Source organism: Bombus pyrosoma, linkage group LG2, assembly GCF_014825855.1.
Source record: "Bombus pyrosoma isolate SC7728 linkage group LG2, ASM1482585v1, whole genome shotgun sequence".
Lineage (NCBI taxonomy): Eukaryota > Metazoa > Arthropoda > Insecta > Hymenoptera > Apidae > Bombus > Bombus pyrosoma.
This window is the reverse complement of record NC_057771.1, coordinates 5428283-5439681: the sequence shown is the minus strand read 5'-3', so window position 1 is coordinate 5439681 and position 11399 is coordinate 5428283. Positions and strand designations below refer to the sequence as shown.

The window sequence follows — 11399 nt, the reverse complement described above, 5'->3', positions numbered from 1 at the left end:
TCGATAGAGCATGATAAATAAGCGGCTGGTTATTTATATACGATATCTGTGATTCTTGAAGAAGATGTAGTGGTCTACACACTTCTGCCAATTTCCCTCTTGCTCCCGCTCCCTATATGTATCCTTTCCTCGCTCGTTTCTACGCCGACAACCTCGATAAAGGAGGCGAGGCGCTCCTCTGAACGTTGAGACGCCACTTCGGAAATGTACCGACCTGATCGAACGCCTATTGATTACGTACGGAAATAAAGTAAAAAGGTAGGAGGCTCCTTTTAACGCCACGGATATATGCGCCGTTCGAACGTTACCGCGTCAAGCTTCTTCGCAAGACGGTCTACTACCATCATCGTGCGTTCTCCGTCGTCAGTTTCTCGTTCTACTCTTCTCGTATCTACGATCCCATTCGTTATTTTCTTTTTCTTTTTATCGTTGTAATTTTCGTACAACGATGATCGGCGCAGGCCGGTGACTTAAATCGACACGAATACGAACACACCCCCCTCCGGGTGACGTATCGTCGTGATGTTACTCGGCTTATGCGGTGAGATCTACTTGCTAGACGTAAAAGGTGTCTTTAATTTTTCGTATTCGCTCGCGGTGTTCAGTAATTTCGTAGCCAGGTTGTTGGGACGATTCTTCAGCCGTTGTTGATACAACCCGCTGTGTCTGCTGATTTCTTCGTTTACGGTGGGTATACCGGTTTCTTTCTTTGTTTGTTTGCTCGGCACGTACCCGTCTGTTTTCAAAACGCCTCACAATTTTTTGTTTTCTCATGTTTCTATTGATTTTACCGGAATTCGCGGCTGTGCTCCCCTAATCGACAGGCGTATATTTCACACGGGCTTGAAAATAGTTTTGCGTATCCTCGGTTTGTTGCAAGTTTGCCGTTAACGTAGTTCTTAGCTGCGAGATTTTGCCGATCGACCACCAAAGTTTTCCGCCGTTCGCTTAATTTTCGCTATTTCCTTGCGTTTTGGACGCGCGTTTTCCATGGTAATTTCTTCGTCAAAGTATAGCGGCTGTGAGATAGTAATTGAATTTTACCGGAGGGCACGTTCGCTTCTTACGACGAATTTCACGCGTTTAGATTTCGTAGTATCAAAGTTCTTCGTGCTTTTAGCCAATATTCTATCTCGTTGAGACGTTCTTGCAGTTTACTCGAAGTTTCGCGCGAATTCCGATCGCACGCTAATACAGCCGTATCGTCGGCAAACGTAGCAGTTCGGATATTCACCGAATTGGGACTATTCGAAACTCTCGATATTTCTCGGCATCGCCTTCAAACGAATATATCGCAAATAATAATAAGCTAAAAGATCAAGGTCCGCTCTCGAGAAATTTAACGAAGTTGTTAATTATCGTCTTGTTTGTAATTCAGCCGTGAAACGCAAGTTTATCAGTAATTCTTGTCGTTGATCAGAGTTGCAGTAAAACTAATTAAAAACATCGCTCGCATGGAACACGAGCTTTGGTTTTCTTCGAGGACACGGTTACACAGGACGTGATAAGATTTTAAAGAAAACATCTCAAAGATCGCGTACGAGATATATTCGCGTATATTCAAGAAGAATGTTGAAAATGACAAAAGCGTAGAACATCTTTCTGTAAAAAGAAAGAGGAGGCAAAATATCATTTGCATTATTATTACGCGAAATTATTGATCGAATTATCGACGGTATGCGTTTAAGGCACACGCGTATTCACCGCCAATCGCTCTTACTCTTCCTTCCTGTTTTCGTATGTTTGTTTAATTTTGACTTTTCCTGCGTACAATTTTTCCCACGTCTTACGTCCTTTCGTATTCATAGAGTAGATTTTCGTAAACGCTTTGGCTGAACATAGAGCTATGCATGGTTCGCGCGGATGTATGTATTAGCAGGGCAATTTTCTGAATTGGTGGTTTGTCACCTTTGACCTGGTAACCGGGCTTCCTTTGTTTCGACGATGAAACGAGAAAATGCGTAGGCGACATGCGTCGAAGCCAGTCAGTTTGCTTGGATCGAAGTAGAAACACATTTTCTTATTCCTAGGATTACCTTTATACGTGGCTTGCACCGTTTAAATCCATCTGAGAAGGAAATGAAAATGGAAATGTAAATGGAAATTCACGTAAATGCCGTAGAAGGGATACTAAAATTGCAACTTACGAATAAATACTAACTCCGGATGAATCCAGTTTAGACAGCTCCTTTGGGCAACCTTATACGTAAAAAGGAAAAGATACGGGGGATAGGAAAATTCGGGAATTGATATTCGCGTAAAACAGCGGGAAAATTTGTAAAGCTTCTTCGCCCGAATGTTACACGATGCCGGAAAGTTATGGCCGGGCATAGATTTCTTTGCGTATCCCAAAGATATTCGAATCTATCGCTTCAAGTGGTCTTTTTCTTTCACTTTGAAAGCATTTTTCATTGCCACGATCTATCGTTTCTTATAGAAAGCATCTTTCCGAAAATGATTCGTCCTTTAAACTCTGTTCGAGCTCTATAGCTTTGATCTATCACGTCACTATCGTGTCACCATCTATTCTTCATGCGCGATGCTCGGACATAAAAAGGGACAGAGAATGCTTGATAAATTGTATCTCTAAAGGCTAGTCCTTTTAAACTCACAAATTGGCCATTAAGAGCGGCAATTACTTTTCAAATGAAAAACTTTAGACAACGCTCCTCTACTTTAATATAATGCTAAAGTAAAATAAAGCAGTCGCGTCCTTTTTGTTTCCAGCATTCTGCTCGAGCAGATACGTATTTCGTTAAAACTTGCGCAACTTTTGTCGAGCAGCTTGCCAATTTCCTTTTAGACGTACCATCGACTCCTGTTTCCTTTCAAACTTTCGCCAGAAATTTGTCTTCGTTCGCCTTCTCTGCCTTGCTATGGCGCGTCAGTAAAATCGCGCATACCCCGGCGAGAATGGGGTGCAAAATGTTGACGAAATGGTTGATGGAACGAACGAGATATAGAGTTAGCTGCATGTACGATTTTATACGGCTCGGTTAGAGCACGTAAGGGTATCTCAGTCGAGCAGTTTGAGTTACAGATGGTACGAGGTCCCGGGCTTGGGAAATCAATACCGTCAAAACCTCCCCTGGTCCTGTGTCACAGCTATCCCTATTCCTCGCGCCAGCTGTAAAGTCGTAGGCCCCGCTCCACGCGGAATACCTCGCCTTCGATCACTTTTCTCGAGGAACGGTCTGGTTTTAAAGCGAACAATCGAGAATCAACTCGTTCTTTCTTTTTTCCTTTCCTTAACCTTGCCAGCTTGTTCGACGTACACGCGTAGGTTTCTCTATACGTCTCTGTTCCTTTGTATCGGATTGGTTCGTAAGTTGGTGGAATTTCGCCCGCGTACGATTATCCGACACGATTCTTAATTCCTTAATAGATAGATTCCCTGATTTGTAAAATTTCATTAAATTCTTAATTTCAATCATTTTTGGATTGGATTTTGGATCTATAGGATGCAGGATGATGGCTGCGTTCGTTTCGAACGAAATAACGCGTCTTCTGTCCGATATTCCCAGCTATTAAAGTCTTTGGTAATTGGCCGGAATAACTTCGATAGCGACACGATCTTCGCTATTTAGGAAGAATCGTGAATATTTGAAATGCCGTCGCCTTCAAACGCCGGCTCTTTGAAGATCGTGTTCGATCATTCGGAGATTCGACTCGTCGAGAAACTGTCACGGATCTAAATACCACTCCGTGAGCTTCAAGGCTATTAAATTACGTTACCGCCAATCCGAATTTACGGCGCGTTATTGAATAAGCTCCAGATGATACGCGGTAATCCGGCGCACGATCGAAGTTTATATTTAACACGGGAACAGCGAACGTATCGATAGGCATTAAATTTAATAAATACATATCAGTAACATAGATAGCATTTGGTATTATGGTGCTCACCACGGATCATCCAATGTATCGTCATTATCGTTCGCAGCGACACGGTAACCCGTATGGGCCAGCGTATCTCGGCTAAAGATCGATTTACATCGAGCCGAATACGTCGATGGATTCGCAATCGCGGCTATTACATTTTTAATGAAACCGAGCGCGCCGGCTGCTGTCGTTTAATTAAACAGGTGGATCGCGCGAGAAACGACGAACACCGTGTAGTCTAGCGAGAGATGCTCGACCAACAAACGCCGCTTGACAGAATCTTCGTGGCTGCCTCGAAATATCGATCTCCATCCATTATCCGTCAATCAACGTCGTCGATCGGCATACGGGAAACACGTTACATGCGTGCACACGTTGATTCGTCGCGATGCTTACAGAGATTCCCTTGTTCGTTGATTTTCCTACTCGTTTCGCGATAAGATCCATATAATTACCCTTTCTAAGGTAGATAGCGGTGAAACACGAGCGATAAAAGCAAAAAATACCTTTTCCCTCGAAAAATAGCTTTTCCCTATGACCGTGTCATAAATCACGTACATCTGAAATAAAATAAATACCACCTTACCGCTTTTGAAATTCTCCCTACCGATAGACCTCTATTTTTAGAATTCATCCCCTATAGGTCGTGTCGCGAATAAAATTATATGTTTTCCCTCTGAATTATTAATCTCGCGCAATCTTCGTGATTTCTCGCTATAGGAGCATCTTGTAATTTTTCCTATTTCGTAAAGAAACGAATAATTGCAACGATTGTCGTCGACCATCGACGATGTACGGTGTTTCTATTTTTAATAAATCATCGACTAGACGCGCGGCATCGTCGTATTTAGAAACGTTCGAGTTTGATAAGTGCGACGCTATCGATTCGAGTAATTTCTAGAGTATTATTGAGTAAGACCCGTGCGTAAAATCATTATTTGTATACTTATTGGCAAATGTTTTCTTATCGTTTATCTCAAGTATTCGCACGAAGTAGCGTAACGGATATTTTATCGTTTCTTTTATCGAATTGTAAAGTGGAATTATGAAGTGGATCGATGTTTGCTATCTTTAAGTCCTTTAGTCGAGACCAGCAACATAAGTGTGATCGAAGTATCATCGAAATATTTTTAAGAATTTGGAATTAACGCGAATCGTGTACAAGAACGTGTACAACTCTACTCTTGAGTATTTGCAATAGATTAAGTGAGATAACGATCGTAAATCGTAATTTTAATGTGTCGTTTAGACGATAGAAATACGTTCGGTTGTTTAATAATATTCGACAAAGGCAAATAAATTAAGCACGTTGTTATATTTATCGTCGAACGATTAATCTGCCATTAACCGATTAAGCATACTCTTTAACGGTACACATGTTTATAATAGGGCGATATAGTGCAATTCAATGTTCTATTCATGTAAATTAATTACTTGCGGTTTTAATTAATCAAATAGAATCGATTGTTTCTGTCCTACGCACCGAGCATCTGGCGTATATCGAATAAAATGATATTCGAAGTGATTAATTGGTATTGCCCGGTACAGCGAGTGTATTATAGAGTTTTCATTTAAACATATAAAAATATAAAAGAGAAATATAAAAAGACCACCCGTTGTTTCACGTTTAAACGATTTCTAGATAATTTTCCTGCTAATAATTTAACAACTCTCGAAAACAGAAATAACGCGAAACGAAATTATCGGACATTCGGTACGTACCTTCGCTCCTCTTATCCAATATCACACCTTGCAAGTTATTTTCATGAAACGAACAAACTTCAAACGTAGTCCCGTCGTTCTCGCCTCGAGAAACTTATGGATACGTTAGAAGACTCGTTAGGACGATAAAACGATAAATGCCAAGATCTTCCAGATTTTTCGTAATCGCGGTATCGATAAATCATGAGTTTGAAAGAAATATATGTATATATATATATTAGTCACCAAGTATTAATCGTTCTTACGTAAAAGCAGATTTAATGGAAGAAACAATTTCGTTAATATACCGATGTGTCTGGAAATGCGATACGCAAACGGCATCCAACTGACGTAAATGGTATGCAAACTAAATACGACACGTTTGCGTCCATCGATGTTTATTAGTATGTTGTTGTTCTTCTATATCTGAATCGAAGCTGTAATGAAACATAGATTTTAATTACGGTACATTTACCGATAGATCGAACAGCTTTCACGGAAGAATATCGCCCATACAGATGATCATCGGATTTAATATTCCGCTTTAATTTCAATGTCTATAGCCGTATCGTTATTGTAATCTTATCGAACGTTGCTATCGAAACAATTATTATTTAAAACTCGGCAAACTGTTAAAGCTCGTTTATAAGTCAACGATGGCGGAGAAAATTATTTATTCATAACTTCTGATACTTTTTACGCGGACAGAGACGAGTTAATCGGTGTTGGTTTACGGACGAGTAAAATAACGATGCTTCATTAGCGATTAATTTATACCAAAATATTTTCTCATGGATAATCAGCGAATTAAAGGAAGTTGTACGAGATATTCCTAGCCGTAATTAAGCCGTTGAATTATTCACGACGATATTCATCCAGCCTTATCTACGATAAAATTATTACCGTTATGGTGGAATTAATTTTATCTCGCTTCGACAATTTTCTTTCGAACTCTTTTAAGTTAAATGTCTTCCACTTTTTTTTTTTTTTTTTTTTTTTTTTTTTTTAGCAGTTACCAACAATACAAACGTCTCACGGAAAGAGACGAAACTTATTAAAATAAGACACGAGAAGATACTTGAACTTGGAACGTCCTTCTCGATTCATCTCAGCCACGAAAATTAATTTTTGTAGGGTAAAATAATTGTCGATTTTACGTCGCAAATCGACCGCCTGTGTCCCATCGGCGTTTCGTTATTCGTCGATACGACTGTGTGTTCTGCGCTACGTGTTTCAGGGACGAGAAAGGCGATAGTAAAGTTGTAGAGTACAACGACTCGAGGAAAATGTAACGACTCTGTGAGAAGTTCGTATTGTCTCGACGAGTACCTCTATGGTTTCCTCGCGGAAGCAAATACGTTGAAAGATACGACCCATTGTAAAAGGTAAACGAATTTAAGCATCAAAGATATAAATTTCAGGCATCTCGATGGCGCTGCAAACTTTTGTATTGCACGGTACGCGCGCTAAATTAGAAGAAAGTGACCGAGGAACGACCGGAAAGGAGGAATTTCTTTATTCAGCGATCCATCGTTTTCATTCGATTTTTATATCGGTGTTACGCGATATAAAACTACGTCACGTTATATTTACGTTCGTAAGAAGTAAAACTGGTAAATGAGAATCGAATTATTATTAAATTTCAAGTTGGTTATTTTCGCTCGGAAATTTACCTCTACAATGATGTAATTATAAAATGCAAAGTTGGTAGTTTTTTCTTTGAAGGTAAATGAAATATAATTTGAAGCGAGAATACCGGTATTTTTTCCTTCGGGGAAAGCGTAATTTTATCTCGCTTAATCCAGACTTCCTCGAAGTTCAATCTCCTGCCCTAATTTACTTTGCCGGCGCTTATGCTTTTCTTTAGCGACGTAATCCTTGTTTTCGCGACGTTCCACGGTATAACTTTAGTAACAGAGGGCAATTTAGAATGGCCGACGATTGTTTTCGCAAGTATTTCAACGATATTCGATTCCTCTTTATTTATCACGCGATTTATTTATTGCGTTTTTCTTTTTTTTTTACCGGGAAACCAATTTCTTTGGCAAACTCATTACGAGCTTCCACGGCGCTGACCTAATTTTTCCTTCACAATAATTCTGCGGTGTTTCCTCGAGAAATTAATATCTTCCCAGAGTTCGTTGCAAATTTGATCGTTTATATCATTATTATTATTTATCGTTTATATTGTTTATAACATTTTGCAATTTTTAGATATTCACGTTATATCTGCGAGCGTGACAAACATTTGCCTTAGTTTATAACAAGAAGGAGAGAGGAGAAGAGCGGTTAATGTCGTTCGAGATCGTTGTTATAGTTTAAGAGCAGAATATAAAGATTCTCTGATCTTTCAAGATCCGCTGTATAATTGACAAAGTGGGGAAAAGAAGGCCCAAGGTACTAGATTGCTCAGATATTTCCATATGACCGGAGAACGGAAGAAAGAGAGTCGAAGGGGATAAGATTCGATTTACGTCAACTGTCTTTTGCGTTGAAAATGTAAAGTTCGGTTCGCTTGGCTCGTGCGAATATATTTATCTCGCCCTCGTGTGCGTGTGCGCTTGAAATGTCACGCAAGTGCATCCCATGTGTACGCAGAAGAATTTGCTCGATGATAAAGAGGGGCTCGAGAACCTTCGAGCTTCGAGAAGCGAAGGTTAATGTTAAGGATGGTAGATCGCACCGAGTATAACATTGCGAAATGCATACGACGTGCATCTAACATTCGTTTCTCGAATGTTAGCTTTCTCGAAATTTACACTCGTACGAAAGAAGAAATCACGCGAAATACATCGATAAACCAAGTTGCCAATTATCGACATTCTGTATTTGAGAAACGCACACTCGTGTGCGACTATGCGTTCGAGAGTTAAATAACCACGACTTCGCGAATAGCGTAGAAGCCTATAAATGCAATTAATCTGATTTTAACAAGCTTCGACCAGACGAATCACGAGCCTGCTTTTTTCAAACGAGCGGTATCAAACATCGTCGATCATCCGATTTCGATGATTTCTCTTATTTTTCTTCTTCGTGGCGCGATCAAAGAGACAACCGATTTACTCGGATCCACGTGCCATTCGTAATACGACGAAGGAAATCGTATGAGATGAGAGAGAGAGAGAGAGAGAGAGAGAGAGCCGTCATTACGAGAAATCGTCGGAGGAAATGAAATTAGATACCATGAAGGCCGTTGTTCGCCATTTGTCCGTACTCTGCAGCGTTCAATGTTAATGTCTATCCTTTGCCAGAACATATATGTACACGTGCACGCCGCTTTATATGTATTTATTGGGCAAGTCTAGTCTGTTCGCTTGGAGTTTGTTTTCTTAAAACCCTCTCTCCGTGGCAGCGACACGATGGCGCTTCGTCATCGGACAAATTGAAATTAATTGCTAACTTGAAATAAAGTTACCAGAGTAGAGCAAGTGTACGTTCGTCGTTGGTTCAAGCTTCTTCGGACAAATGAAATTTGGTACAATGAGAGCTATTAGATAGGGCGGACAACGCGAATGACACTGGCGATATACGTGCGTTCGCTTTATAGCTTACACCGGTTCGGTAGAATTCCATTGTGAAACTTTATTTGTACGAGTTTCGTCCATCGCAACGATAGTTTAGTTTCTTACCATTTGGCGTTGTCAGGCCACAGATGGCCATCGGTAGAAATTGTTGAAACGAGAATCGTCACGTACGTACCACCTGAAGATCGGTATATTGGGAAAATAGGTGTTTCCATAATTTACAAGTGATGCGGTGATTCATCGCGCATCAACTAAACGGGGAAAACCCGAATCTCATTCTCTGATTTCTTCCTTTCAAAAACTTCCGCCTGCTGTTATAAATACGATTTTCTTCCTACGTGTACCCACCGTTTTTGTATCAAACCAGCCAATGAACGGACGAAACGGAAGCTGGCTGAGTAACATCGTTTTCGCATCTCCGAATTCGTCCTAACTATTTGCACAAAGAGAAGCTACCTCAACGACGATGATCACGATCATTATGATCACAGGAATAATCAGGAAGCAACGAAAATTGCTGTCCGATTCACGGTCCGCTTCTATGTAGTTCGTTTTACGTACGCGGTATGTCGTACAGTTTCTATATTCTACATGTATTCGATATTTTAAATATTCTTCGATATTCTGCCAGGGGTAGACAAAATCGATAATTCAATACGACAAGTTGCGAAATTAGCTTCTGCGCGAAGAAAGGGAATATTTCTTTGCAGGAAGTCGTATTACAAGAATATACGCGATACGTAACGTCCAAGGATTTATAAGATCGCCTTTAATTCTTCAAAAGGAGCGAGGTGTTCGCTTACGATCTTGTTTTTCTCGGTAAATGTATATTCTTCTGCGCGACGACATAAAGAGGAAAGACCTTTCCATTCGCTCGGCGAACGATAGCGGGCAAACAGAATTTCTTATAAGAATAGCCTGGTGAATGTCGTCCTCGTAAAACAACAGGGAGATATCATTCCCGATTCGCATTATCGGGAAAAGAGCAAGCAGCCATGATCGTAGCGGAATTTTACGATCGTTCGTATTTTACCCAGGAAATGTCACGGCAATAATTCTGCGTGGGAAAATGTATAAATTACCCCGTTGCGCCGTAAACGCTTCTTGATAACGCGAATATTCCATTTAAGCCTCTTTATCTCGTAACGCGTTATACCGATTAATCCTGTCGTTTACAGATTTCCAGCGCAAATACCGCGTCAGATACGACATAAACGAGAAAAGAAGCGAACAACGAGACCAGCCCCGACGGTATTCGGGATAAAGAGCATTCGTAAGCTGTCGCTTAAGAAGTCAAACCCTTGGAATACGCGTGTCCGCGGATATTACCACTCCCACGTGACGAGTAGCAACTGCGGCGTGAGAACAAGAATACCCCGGGATAGCGGCACTTGTTGATGATGTTACGTCGTGTCAAAGGAAAATGAGACTCGCTCTTGTGCTCCTCCGTCCGCGCAGCCCCTTTCAGACCACTCGGAAATCCTCTGCATTCCGCGAGACCGTCAATGGCGATACGTCGTGCGCTATCGCGATGCAGCAACGAGAAACGAGAAGCTATCGTGCTGACGAGCGTTCGGCAAGATGAAAGAAGCACGCGGAAGGTCGAGCTCGTTAATCGCCATTTCTCGTAGATACGTGACTTTGTCGACTGGACGTTTCGCTCGTGTTCGCTGAGACGGTATAAGGACGAAGAAGAAGAACGTAAGACGAACGAACGAACGAACGAACGAACGTACAACGGTTGGTACGGTGGGTCGATAATACGATCGTAAATTTCGAAACTTTTTGGTTAAATATTTTGCTAATCTAAAAAATTTCCATCCGATCTTACCGCTATAAAAGTTTCGTAATTTGCCGAGCATCGTTACCGAACAGATGCCGACGTTAAACGTTAAACGCTTGGTGGAAATGGCAAGTTTGAAGGGGGCAAGGAAATTGTTTTAAAAGCTACTTATCTCTGATAAGCTTTTCAGGTATTCTGGGTCAGGGACGGTGAATCGAGTAAGCAGACGCTTATTTCGACGAACGTATTCGACACCCTTACCCTCTGTTCGATAGGAATGCAAAGCGAGCTTCGAAATGAACCGCATCCCAGCATCAAAGTGAATCTACCGTCCTGAATAATTTGCAGCTTCCAGGGAACAAGTTCGAGATCTTACGATCGCTGTTTCAGTGACAGCTAAGGGAGAAAGATGTTTCTTCTCGGCGAAAGAAAGCGGAGCTCGGCCACGGATGGAATTTACGAATTAATTTCGATGTAACACCAACGCTATCGATTCCGTCTCGCGAGAG

At 41.1% G+C, this 11399-nt stretch overlaps 1 long non-coding RNA gene across 2 annotated transcripts in view; it reads left to right on the top strand.

The window, feature by feature from the left end:
• Window positions 1-258: 258 nt before the first annotated feature.
• The window catches only part of LOC122572126, a 30624-nt gene continuing 19483 nt past the window's right edge, over window positions 259-11399 (top strand). The window contains exons 1-2 of one of the 2 annotated variants that reach the window (XR_006318381.1): window positions 259-687; window positions 10286-11399. This is a non-coding gene — a long non-coding RNA (uncharacterized LOC122572126). Of the gene's footprint in view, window positions 688-6624; window positions 6969-10285 lie in introns of those variants that run through there. The other variant, XR_006318382.1, reaches the window with a different exon arrangement.